This window comes from Martes martes, assembly GCF_963455335.1.
Source record: "Martes martes genome assembly, chromosome: 12".
In the NCBI taxonomy this organism is placed as follows: Eukaryota; Metazoa; Chordata; class Mammalia; order Carnivora; family Mustelidae; genus Martes; species Martes martes.
This window is the reverse complement of record NC_137900.1, coordinates 24,221,229-24,233,252: the sequence shown is the minus strand read 5'-3', so window position 1 is coordinate 24,233,252 and position 12,024 is coordinate 24,221,229. Positions and strand designations below refer to the sequence as shown.

The 12,024-nt window shown below is 51.5% G+C and overlaps 1 pseudogene across 1 annotated transcript; it reads left to right on the top strand.

Annotated features, from left to right (window-relative positions):
- Position 1: 1 nt before the first annotated feature.
- On the top strand, positions 2–12,017 carry LOC308353311 (spermatogenesis-associated protein 31D3-like; annotated as a pseudogene). The gene is made up of 2 exons: positions 2–8; positions 10,870–12,017. The product of its transcript is annotated as a spermatogenesis-associated protein 31D3-like (transcript).
- Positions 12,018–12,024: the final 7 nt, after the last annotated feature.

The window sequence follows — 12,024 nt, the reverse complement described above, 5'->3', positions numbered from 1 at the left end:
GATGAGCGGTCCCGGGACTCTTCCACAGCTACCTCAGTCTCGGGGCTATCGTGGACGCTCAGGGAACTCTAAAAAGAGGGAGGTCAAATTGAGTGTCTCTAAAAGTGGCTATGTGGGGGACCCAGAAATGCTTCAGCTAGAGTGCAGTGGCCTGGCAAAGTACAAAGATGACCTGGAGAAGGATAGCAATGATTTGGGGAAGGACGAAAATCTAGAGAAGGAAAAGGAAGGCCTGAAGAAGGATCAGGGACATATTCCAGAGAATGGCCCAAAAGATTATCTGTTGAGTGACCCAGTTAACTCTTCAGATAATGAAATGGGGTATGTGTCTGAGAAAGAACTTAGGAGCCCATCAGTGAAAACCGCCATGGTGGCTGTGGAGACTACGGTCAGAGACAACTTGAAAATGCCCTGAATATACATTTAAGCAGAGAGTCTGGGGAAAACAATGAGGGTCAGTTGCCTGGGACTGTGCAGAATTCGTGGGATACTATGGGGCAGACATCACTACTTTCTGAGAAACCCCAGACTGAAATAAACCAGAGAAGTTGGCCAGCATCAGAGGTTGAGGACTACTCCCTGAGTACCTTGCAGGAGCTTCCCTTTGTTGAACCTAGTGCAGCACAGAAGCTGGAAGACCATGTTTAAAGATTTTGTAAGAGGGGGACTTGGGGCCTTCCCCCTAGGGTCCAGGAAATCATAGAGGTCTTTTAATTGAAGAGTCCACATTCCATTCTAGCCTTTCCGCCTCAACCAGCGTGAGTTCTGGGGCAACCTGGAAACCTGGAGGCTTCAAACGGTAAACCTGGCAAGCTTGAAATCTCTCCTTGGAGACAAAGCAGGAACAGCAAGTTCACCCCCCAACCCCGTTCGTCCTCTCCCTGCCACCTTAATTTTGGGCAAGGAAGAACAGAGAATTCTGAGGCAATCACCCTCTAATATCAACCATCAGTTGGCAGAGGATGTTCCGAAAACTAAGGACGGCAGCCGTACTCTGACACCTGTCAGACATGACACGGTAGGAAACAGACGGCCCCCAAGGAAGCCTACAAGTCGAGGTGCATTCAGACGTGAGCCAAAGGGTAAGAGTGAAAATTCCGGAGCTAGAAGGCATAAAGAACAAGGCATAAAGATGAAGAATCCTGGACCAAGACATTCAGGGCCAAGGAAATCCATACACATCAATCACAACCTAGCATCTTGACAACCCACAAGCCAGTTAGCTCCCCAATTATAAAGGGGAATAAGCTTCAAGTCAAAACCACCATCCCACCAAGCATACCAATTCCGCAAGATCCTAACACATGGAATCTTACAGAACCACTCTTGCTTGAGTTCTTGCTTAAGCTTTAACGGGACAGGACAGGGAGCGTAGCCAGGCCCAAGCCCAATGCATTGGCCTGCCCCCTGCCACAGATTGTTTGACTTACAAGGCCTCACGGACTCGTGCCCAGGGTGTCTCCAGTGGGGACACGAGAGCTTCCCAGGTGCTACGTGTCCATCCAGAGGACACAGGAATTACTATGGAACAACAGCAGAGCCCTGGGTCCCTAAGCATGTCTTAAGGAAGTGCCAGAATAAGAATCCCCCACCGGCTGCAAAGACCATGAGGCCTCCGGGTTCCAAGGCACAAGAGCATCGTGGAGGGGATGCAGGACTAGGAACATCCCACCCGAGAACAGACAGCTTCCCTACGGAACATGTGGCATTGAAGAAGAGGTTCCCTACCCAGGATGCAGTACTGAAGGTAAACCTGGGAACAGAGCCTTCCCAGACCCTATCACGGAAGGGTCAGCTGCCTCCTGAAAGCCTTTCTCAGAAGGGTCAGCCTCCTTCGAAAGAAAGCCTTTTCAGTTAAAAAAAAAAAAAAAAGAAAAAAAAAAGAAAAAAAGAGGGTTTGGTTTTGTTTGTCTGTTTGTTTGTTTGTTTGTTTGTTTGTTTTGCAATGGCTTGCTTACTCTTGGAATAAAAGGCAAAATGTACGAAAACTCCCAGGAGAAGCGCAGTTCCCTATTCTCTGTGGAAAGCAAGGGCCTGCTTAAAGGTAGAGCTGCGTTTACTGGGGTGCCCGAAGCTCAGAAAATAACGACAGCTGTTGGGAAGTTCCAGGAGGAGAGAACGGGGAGTCTGCGTGCAATTAGGCAGCACCTGCCCTCAGCAGCCCATTCCCTCCCCAACCAAGTTTGGGAAAACTCAGCAGAAAGCACAAGTGCAGGCCCAGGCACAGCCTGTCCTGGGGTATCCTTTCAACTACAGGGTTCCCGCCCTCAAGGAGTCAAATACCAGGTCCTGCCAGCAAGAAGCTGTCTTTGCTGGCCAAGGCCTTCCTGGAAGTAACAGACAGCTCAGAAACAAGGACAGACAGCCCCAGAAAGTTGGGGCACTTAAGGACCAGCTACCGCATCAGAGGCATCCCCTCTCCATGCCCCACGGGGAGCCCGCGTCCCACCCGAAGGCCACCTGCGGGCATCAGGCTGCCCAGTGGCTTCCAGCCACTCTCACGACTGCTGAAGGCACAGTGTGCAGAAATGTGTTTCGTACTAATTAGACAGAAAACTTCTCCGGAAATTCCCGTGAGAGGGTTTTGGGGGGCATTTCCTACCCCGAAATAATCCCCTTGTGAGGAATAAATATTTCTCTAATAACGGGTTGTCTGTTCTGTGTACTGTCTTGGGAGCATGGGTTTGGGGTAACTCCGTTCAGCTGTCTGTCCAGACAGAGAGTGTCTCTAAATACCATCGTCTCTCTGGACCCTACCCTTTCCCAAGAGGTCAGCCCCTTAACGGAGTCGTCCCAGACGGTGCATCCCACTGAGACCTTTGCTCATCATCACACACCACCAAGCCGCTCAGCTTCACCGCCACCGGACTGCAATTTGTCTGTGACTCAATCTAAACCGATTTCCATCTCCAGGAAGCCTGTTCCAGAGAGCTCACGCCCAGAGAGCCCTGGTGGGTTGTCTACTTATGTCCCATCAATCACAGGCATTGGCCCCTCCAGCTTGTCAATTTTAGATCTCCCTCAGTGGCAAACTCATGCCAAAGACTTCTTCCCTTCAACCCTGGCTCCATGTGATTCCCATCAAGCCCTGCATTCTTCAGAGGCGTCTTCCAGGGGAGACCCTGCAGCCAACCTTGTAGAGCCTGGTAACCTCTCACTTCTCAGGCCTGATGCGCTGGCGCTTCTAGAGAAGCAAGTCCAAAAGAGGTGTGGCTTCCTCAGGTGGAAGGAAACAAAGGGTTCTTTTCCAAGGCAAACAATTGCCGATAAGCGTGATTGGGCATCCTCCCTTCCTTTCTGGAGCAGCAAAGACCAGTCAAAGGAGCTGCCTAAGCATCAGCAGCGCCCATATCCTACAACCTTGGAGGAGGGCCATTGACAGCACACCCCCATCCAGCTCTTCCGGGGTCTCCAAACTCCTCCTAGTGAGTCCTTCTTCCCTGCTGCCGATGCCTCACATAACATCTCGAATGCCTCCCAGAGCAGGAATCCCCAGTAGTTCCCCATCCACTTCCTCCATCCTTGTCTGAGAACCCGCCTCAACTCCTGCCTCAAACCCAGCCCCAACCCAACCCATGTGTCCAGCCCCAGGCCCTCCTTCAATCCCCACTCCCAATCCTGCCATCTGGTCCTCTACCCGACATTAAGATCGGTCGAGTGTGTTTTCACAGACGTCAGAATGAATCCCAGAGACTCACGTCAACTGAAAGGCACCATCTGGAATGGGACCTGTTGCACAAGGTGCAGGAACGTGTGTGGGGTTTGCCCACTGTAGTCCAGAGATCCCACTAGGATGATTGTCCTTCAGCTCCTAACCATTCTCCCAAACCCTGTGCCGCCAAGGCCCAAGTTGTCATCTCGGCCCCTCCCAGGCCCATGCTGCTATCTCTATCCCTCATGCACAGTTTCCTCTCAGTGAGGAGATTCAGGAAAAAAACTAGAGAGTCCCCTTGGAAAGAGGATCATCCAACACCGGTGGGGCCTGGCCCCCAGGACCTAGGAGTCTCTCGCAATGATGAGCGGTCCCGGGACTCTTCCACAGCTACCTGAGTCTCGGGGCTATCGTGGACGCTCAGGGAACTCTAAAAAGAGGGAGGTCAAATTGAGTGTCTCTAAAAGTGGCTATGTGGGGGACCCAGAAATGCTTCAGCTAGAGTGCAGTGGCCTGGCAAAGTACAAAGATGACCTGGAGAAGGATAGCAATGATTTGGGGAAGGACGAAAATCTAGAGAAGGAAAAGGAAGGCCTGAAGAAGGATCAGGGACATATTCCAGAGAATGGCCCAAAAGATTATCTGTTGAGTGACCCAGTTAACTCTTCAGATAATGAAATGGGGTATGTGTCTGAGAAAGAACTTAGGAGCCCATCAGTGAAAACCGCCATGGTGGCTGTGGAGACTACGGTCAGAGACAACTTGAAAATGCCCTGAATATACATTTAAGCAGAGAGTCTGGGGAAAACAATGAGGGTCAGTTGCCTGGGACTGTGCAGAATTCGTGGGATACTATGGGGCAGACATCACTACTTTCTGAGAAACCCCAGACTGAAATAAACCAGAGAAGTTGGCCAGCATCAGAGGTTGAGGACTACTCCCTGAGTACCTTGCAGGAGCTTCCCTTTGTTGAACCTAGTGCAGCACAGAAGCTGGAAGACCATGTTTAAAGATTTTGTAAGAGGGGGACTTGGGGCCTTCCCCCTAGGGTCCAGGAAATCATAGAGGTCTTTTAATTGAAGAGTCCACATTCCATTCTAGCCTTTCCGCCTCAACCAGCGTGAGTTCTGGGGCAACCTGGAAACCTGGAGGCTTCAAACGGTAAACCTGGCAAGCTTGAAATCTCTCCTTGGAGACAAAGCAGGAACAGCAAGTTCACCCCCCAACCCCGTTCGTCCTCTCCCTGCCACCTTAATTTTGGGCAAGGAAGAACAGAGAATTCTGAGGCAATCACCCTCTAATATCAACCATCAGTTGGCAGAGGATGTTCCGAAAACTAAGGACGGCAGCCGTACTCTGACACCTGTCAGACATGACACGGTAGGAAACAGACGGCCCCCAAGGAAGCCTACAAGTCGAGGTGCATTCAGACGTGAGCCAAAGGGTAAGAGTGAAAATTCCGGAGCTAGAAGGCATAAAGAACAAGGCATAAAGATGAAGAATCCTGGACCAAGACATTCAGGGCCAAGGAAATCCATACACATCAATCACAACCTAGCATCTTGACAACCCACAAGCCAGTTAGCTCCCCAATTATAAAGGGGAATAAGCTTCAAGTCAAAACCACCATCCCACCAAGCATACCAATTCCGCAAGATCCTAACACATGGAATCTTACAGAACCACTCTTGCTTGAGTTCATGCTTAAGCTTTAACGGGACAGGACAGGGAGCGTAGCCAGGCCCAAGCCCAATGCATTGGCCTGCCCCCTGCCACAGATTGTTTGACTTACAAGGCCTCACGGACTCGTGCCCAGGGTGTCTCCAGTGGGGACACGAGAGCTTCCCAGGTGCTACGTGTCCATCCAGAGGACACAGGAATTACTATGGAACAACAGCAGAGCCCTGGGTCCCTAAGCATGTCTTAAGGAAGTGCCAGAATAAGAATCCCCCACCGGCTGCAAAGACCATGAGGCCTCCGGGTTCCAAGGCACAAGAGCATCGTGGAGGGGATGCAGGACTAGGAACATCCCACCCGAGAACAGACAGCTTCCCTACGGAACATGTGGCATTGAAGAAGAGGTTCCCTACCCAGGATGCGGTACTGAAGGTAAACCTGGGAACAGAGCCTTCCCAGACCCTATCACGGAAGGGTCAGCTGCCTCCTGAAAGCCTTTCTCAGAAGGGTCAGCCTCCTTCGAAAGAAAGCCTTTTCAGTTAAAAAAAAAAAAAAAAAAAAGAAAAAAAAGAAAAAAAGAGGGTTTGGTTTTGTTTGTCTGTTTGTTTGTTTGTTTGTTTTGCAATGGCTTGCTTACTCTTGCAATAAAAGGCAAAATGTACGAAAACTCCCAGGAGAAGCGCAGTTCCCTATTCTCTGTGGAAAGCAAGGGCCTGCTTAAAGGTAGAGCTGCGTTTACTGGGGTGCCCGAAGCTCAGAAAATAACGACAGCTGTTGGGAAGTTCCAGGAGGAGAGAACGGGGAGTCTGCGTGCAATTAGGCAGCACCTGCCCTCAGCAGCCCATTCCCTCCCCAACCAAGTTTGGGAAAACTCAGCAGAAAGCACAAGTGCAGGCCCAGGCACAGCCTGTCCTGGGGTATCCTTTCAACTACAGGGTTCCCGCCCTCAAGGAGTCAAATACCAGGTCCTGCCAGCAAGAAGCTGTCTTTGCCGGCCAAGGCCTTCCTGGAAGTAACAGACAGCTCAGAAACAAGGACAGACAGCCCCAGAAAGTTGGGGCACTTAAGGACCAGCTACCGCATCAGAGGCATCCCCTCTCCATGCCCCACGGGGAGCCCGCGTCCCACCCGAAGGCCACCTGCGGGCATCAGGCTGCCCAGTGGCTTCCAGCCACTCTCACGACTGCTGAAGGCACAGTGTGCAGAAATGTGTTTCGTACTAATTAGACAGAAAACTTCTCCGGAAATTCCCGTGAGAGGGTTTTGGGGGGCATTTCCTACCCCGAAATAATCCCCTTGTGAGGAATAAATATTTCTCTAATAACGGGTTGTCTGTTCTGTGTACTGTCTTGGGAGCATGGGTTTGGGGTAACTCCGTTCAGCTGTCTGTCCAGACAGAGAGTGTCTCTAAATACCATCGTCTCTCTGGACCCTACCCTTTCCCAAGAGGTCAGCCCCTTAACGGAGTCGTCCCAGACGGTGCATCCCACTGAGACCTTTGCTCATCATCACACACCACCAAGCCGCTCAGCTTCACCGCCACCGGACTGCAATTTGTCTGTGACTCAATCTAAACCGATTTCCATCTCCAGGAAGCCTGTTCCAGAGAGCTCACGCCCAGAGAGCCCTGGTGGGTTGTCTACTTATGTCCCATCAATCACAGGCATTGGCCCCTCCAGCTTGTCAATTTTAGATCTCCCTCAGTGGCAAACTCATGCCAAAGACTTCTTCCCTTCAACCCTGGCTCCATGTGATTCCCATCAAGCCCTGCATTCTTCAGAGGCGTCTTCCAGGGGAGACCCTGCAGCCAACCTTGTAGAGCCTGGTAACCTCTCACTTCTCAGGCCTGATGCGCTGGCGCTTCTAGAGAAGCAAGTCCAAAAGAGGTGTGGCTTCCTCAGGTGGAAGGAAACAAAGGGTTCTTTTCCAAGGCAAACAATTGCCGATAAGCGTGATTGGGCATCCTCCCTTCCTTTCTGGAGCAGCAAAGACCAGTCAAAGGAGCTGCCTATGCATCAGCAGTGCCCATATCCTACAACCTTGGAGGAGGGCCATTGACAGCACACCCCCATCCAGCTCTTCCGGGGTCTCCAAACTCCTCCTAGTGAGTCCTTCTTCCCTGCTGCCGATGCCTCACATAACATCTCGAATGCCTCCCAGAGCAGGAATCCCCAGTAGTTCCCCATCCACTTCCTCCATCCTTGTCTGAGAACCCGCCTCAACTCCTGCCTCAAACCCAGCCCCAACCCAACCCATGTGTCCAGCCCCAGGCCCTCCTTCAATCCCCACTCCCAATCCTGCCATCTGGTCCTCTACCCGACATTAAGATCGGTCGAGTGTGTTTTCACAGACGTCAGAATGAATCCCAGAGACTCACGTCAACTGAAAGGCACCATCTGGAATGGGACCTGTTGCACAAGGTGCAGGAACGTGTGTGGGGTTTGCCCACTGTAGTCCAGAGATCCCACTAGGATGATTGTCCTTCAGCTCCTAACCATTCTCCCAAACCCTGTGCCGCCAAGGCCCAAGTTGTCATCTCGGCCCCTCCCAGGCCCATGCTGCTATCTCTATCCCTCATGCACAGTTTCCTCTCAGTGAGGAGATTCAGGAAAAAAACTAGAGAGTCCCCTTGGAAAGAGGATCATCCAACACCGGTGGGGCCTGGCCCCCAGGACCTAGGAGTCTCTCGCAATGATGAGCGGTCCCGGGACTCTTCCACAGCTACCTGAGTCTCGGGGCTATCGTGGACGCTCAGGGAACTCTAAAAAGAGGGAGGTCAAATTGAGTGTCTCTAAAAGTGGCTATGTGGGGGACCCAGAAATGCTTCAGCTAGAGTGCAGTGGCCTGGCAAAGTACAAAGATGACCTGGAGAAGGATAGCAATGATTTGGGGAAGGACGAAAATCTAGAGAAGGAAAAGGAAGGCCTGAAGAAGGATCAGGGACATATTCCAGAGAATGGCCCAAAAGATTATCTGTTGAGTGACCCAGTTAACTCTTCAGATAATGAAATGGGGTATGTGTCTGAGAAAGAACTTAGGAGCCCATCAGTGAAAACCGCCATGGTGGCTGTGGAGACTACGGTCAGAGACAACTTGAAAATGCCCTGAATATACATTTAAGCAGAGAGTCTGGGGAAAACAATGAGGGTCAGTTGCCTGGGACTGTGCAGAATTCGTGGGATACTATGGGGCAGACATCACTACTTTCTGAGAAACCCCAGACTGAAATAAACCAGAGAAGTTGGCCAGCATCAGAGGTTGAGGACTACTCCCTGAGTACCTTGCAGGAGCTTCCCTTTGTTGAACCTAGTGCAGCACAGAAGCTGGAAGACCATGTTTAAAGATTTTGTAAGAGGGGGACTTGGGGCCTTCCCCCTAGGGTCCAGGAAATCATAGAGGTCTTTTAATTGAAGAGTCCACATTCCATTCTAGCCTTTCCGCCTCAACCAGCGTGAGTTCTGGGGCAACCTGGAAACCTGGAGGCTTCAAACGGTAAACCTGGCAAGCTTGAAATCTCTCCTTGGAGACAAAGCAGGAACAGCAAGTTCACCCCCCAACCCCGTTCGTCCTCTCCCTGCCACCTTAATTTTGGGCAAGGAAGAACAGAGAATTCTGAGGCAATCACCCTCTAATATCAACCATCAGTTGGCAGAGGATGTTCCGAAAACTAAGGACGGCAGCCGTACTCTGACACCTGTCAGACATGACACGGTAGGAAACAGACGGCCCCCAAGGAAGCCTACAAGTCGAGGTGCATTCAGACGTGAGCCAAAGGGTAAGAGTGAAAATTCCGGAGCTAGAAGGCATAAAGAACAAGGCATATAGATGAAGAATCCTGGACCAAGACATTCAGGGCCAAGGAAATCCATACACATCAATCACAACCTAGCATCTTGACAACCCACAAGCCAGTTAGCTCCCCAATTATAAAGGGGAATAAGCTTCAAGTCAAAACCACCATCCCACCAAGCATACCAATTCCGCAAGATCCTAACACATGGAATCTTACAGAACCACTCTTGCTTGAGTTCATGCTTAAGCTTTAACGGGACAGGACAGGGAGCATAGCCAGGCCCAAGCCCAATGCATTGGCCTGCCCCCTGCCACAGATTGTTTGACTTACAAGGCCTCACGGACTCGTGCCCAGGGTGTCTCCAGTGGGGACACGAGAGCTTCCCAGGTGCTACGTGTCCATCCAGAGGACACAGGAATTACTATGGAACAACAGCAGAGCCCTGGGTCCCTAAGCATGTCTTAAGGAAGTGCCAGAATAAGAATCCCCCACCGGCTGCAAAGACCATGAGGCCTCCGGGTTCCAAGGCACAAGAGCATCGTGGAGGGGATGCAGGACTAGGAACATCCCACCCGAGAACAGACAGCTTCCCTACGGAACATGTGGCATTGAAGAAGAGGTTCCCTACCCAGGATGCGGTACTGAAGGTAAACCTGGGAACAGAGCCTTCCCAGACCCTATCACGGAAGGGTCAGCTGCCTCCTGAAAGCCTTTCTCAGAAGGGTCAGCCTCCTTCGAAAGAAAGCCTTTTCAGTTAAAAAAAAAAAAAAAGAAAAAAAAAAGAAAAAAAGAGGGTTTGGTTTTGTTTGTCTGTTTGTTTGTTTGTTTGTTTGTTTTGCAATGGCTTGCTTACTCTTGCAATAAAAGGCAAAATGTACGAAAACTCCCAGGAGAAGCGCAGTTCCCTATTCTCTGTGGAAAGCAAGGGCCTGCTTAAAGGTAGAGCTGCGTTTACTGGGGTGCCCGAAGCTCAGAAAATAACGACAGCTGTTGGGAAGTTCCAGGAGGAGAGAACGGGGAGTCTGCGTGCAATTAGGCAGCACCTGCCCTCAGCAGCCCATTCCCTCCCCAACCAAGTTTGGGAAAACTCAGCAGAAAGCACAAGTGCAGGCCCAGGCACAGCCTGTCCTGGGGTATCCTTTCAACTACAGGGTTCCCGCCCTCAAGGAGTCAAATACCAGGTCCTGCCAGCAAGAAGCTGTCTTTGCCGGCCAAGGCCTTCCTGGAAGTAACAGACAGCTCAGAAACAAGGACAGACAGCCCCAGAAAGTTGGGGCACTTAAGGACCAGCTACCGCATCAGAGGCATCCCCTCTCCATGCCCCACGGGGAGCCCGCGTCCCACCCGAAGGCCACCTGCGGGCATCAGGCTGCCCAGTGGCTTCCAGCCACTCTCACGACTGCTGAAGGCACAGTGTGCAGAAATGTGTTTCGTACTAATTAGACAGAAAACTTCTCCGGAAATTCCCGTGAGAGGGTTTTGGGGGGCATTTCCTACCCCGAAATAATCCCCTTGTGAGGAATAAATATTTCTCTAATAACGGGTTGTCTGTTCTGTGTACTGTCTTGGGAGCATGGGTTTGGGGTAACTCCGTTCAGCTGTCTGTCCAGACAGAGAGTGTCTCTAAATACCATCGTCTCTCTGGACCCTACCCTTTCCCAAGAGGTCAGCCCCTTAACGGAGTCGTCCCAGACGGTGCATCCCACTGAGACCTTTGCTCATCATCACACACCACCAAGCCGCTCAGCTTCACCGCCACCGGACTGCAATTTGTCTGTGACTCAATCTAAACCGATTTCCATCTCCAGGAAGCCTGTTCCAGAGAGCTCACGCCCAGAGAGCCCTGGTGGGTTGTCTACTTATGTCCCATCAATCACAGGCATTGGCCCCTCCAGCTTGTCAATTTTAGATCTCCCTCAGTGGCAAACTCATGCCAAAGACTTCTTCCCTTCAACCCTGGCTCCATGTGATTCCCATCAAGCCCTGCATTCTTCAGAGGCGTCTTCCAGGGGAGACCCTGCAGCCAACCTTGTAGAGCCTGGTAACCTCTCACTTCTCAGGCCTGATGCGCTGGCGCTTCTAGAGAAGCAAGTCCAAAAGAGGTGTGGCTTCCTCAGGTGGAAGGAAACAAAGGGTTCTTTTCCAAGGCAAACAATTGCCGATAAGCGTGATTGGGCATCCTCCCTTCCTTTCTGGAGCAGCAAAGACCAGTCAAAGGAGCTGCCTATGCATCAGCAGCGCCCATATCCTACAACCTTGGAGGAGGGCCATTGACAGCACACCCCCATCCAGCTCTTCCGGGGTCTCCAAACTCCTCCTAGTGAGTCCTTCTTCCCTGCTGCCGATGCCTCACATAACATCTCGAATGCCTCCCAGAGCAGGAATCCCCAGTAGTTCCCCATCCACTTCCTCCATCCTTGTCTGAGAACCCGCCTCAACTCCTGCCTCAAACCCAGCCCCAACCCAACCCATGTGTCCAGCCCCAGGCCCTCCTTCAATCCCCACTCCCAATCCTGCCATCTGGTCCTCTACCCGACATTAAGATCGGTCGAGTGTGTTTTCACAGACGTCAGAATGAATCCCAGAGACTCACGTCAACTGAAAGGCACCATCTGGAATGGGACCTGTTGCACAAGGTGCAGGAACGTGTGTGGGGTTTGCCCACTGTAGTCCAGAGATCCCACTAGGATGATTGTCCTTCAGCTCCTAACCATTCTCCCAAACCCTGTGCCGCCAAGGCCCAAGTTGTCATCTCGGCCCCTCCCAGGCCCATGCTGCTATCTCTATCCCTCATGCACAGTTTCCTCTCAGTGAGGAGATTCAGGAAAAAAACTAGAGAGTCCCCTTGGAAAGAGGATCATCCAACACCGGTGGGGCCTGGCCCCCAGGACCTAGGAGTCTC